This window comes from Penaeus monodon, chromosome 33 (genome assembly GCF_015228065.2).
Source record: "Penaeus monodon isolate SGIC_2016 chromosome 33, NSTDA_Pmon_1, whole genome shotgun sequence".
NCBI classification, from domain to species: domain Eukaryota; kingdom Metazoa; phylum Arthropoda; class Malacostraca; order Decapoda; family Penaeidae; genus Penaeus; species Penaeus monodon.
Window position 1 is genome coordinate 11,822,344 of NC_051418.1, and position 851 is coordinate 11,823,194.

At 38.5% G+C, this 851-nt stretch overlaps 1 protein-coding gene across 1 annotated transcript in view; it reads right to left on the bottom strand.

The window, feature by feature from the left end:
• Positions 1 to 851, bottom strand: part of LOC119594040 (cleavage stimulation factor subunit 2-like) — a gene marked incomplete in the record, with an annotated part of 17,186 nt that overhangs the window by 13,382 nt on the left and 2,953 nt on the right.

Here is an 851-nt window from a genome sequence, read left to right on the forward strand (position 1 = left end):
TGATAGAAATGACAGATGTAATTGCTAAAACAGATGCTTTGGTGATGGGTGGGATATTTAACAAGCTGATAAGAGGAAATATGTCCTGACATATTTGAATCTATTACCACTTAGCTGGCTTCACTTTATTTGATTTACTGTGTACCAGTCTTTGTTTTGCTTTGTGACCATAAACAACGAATGTCTCAAAAAATGGCTCTACTTGATCATTGGACACAATTTCCCTCTAGATTCACTCTTCTGTGTATGAGCTGCAAGATGGTCCGTGCTTCAGGTACCTGTAGACCTCTATGAATAAAGAGGTACATCATTGTGAAAGATCTAACTGTAACTTTTCAGGTCTTATCATTACTGCTTTTGTGTCAGCTATGGCAGTGTACTTGACATTATGCATGAAAAATTAGGCCTGAAGAAGTATGAGCCCAAATTTACTGACAGAAGAAGGGTGTATTGCCTCTGGATACCTGAATTTGTGCAGCATAGATTCTCTGATACTGCTAAATGTTTGATATCCCTTTTCACTACCCAGGATAACCATCAAAAATAGTGTGATTGAGCAATGACAAGCCCATATTCTGGAGGCAGGATTTCAGTCAGATACACCTCTTCACCATCGTCAACTGCTAAGGAATAATCTGTGTGTATGTGAGCCACAACACGAGTGGTAGTAAATTTGCTACTTAGGGCTATAACAGCTTCTCAGTACTATGATTGCTTCATGAAGTGGTGAAAAAGGTTGGAACATGACAAAGGCAGGAGGAGAGTACTTTGAAGGAATGAAAGTATAGATTTGATTTTCCCCCTATTTATTAAAAACTATGCCTTCACTGTCCTTTTAGATCACTCCTCAT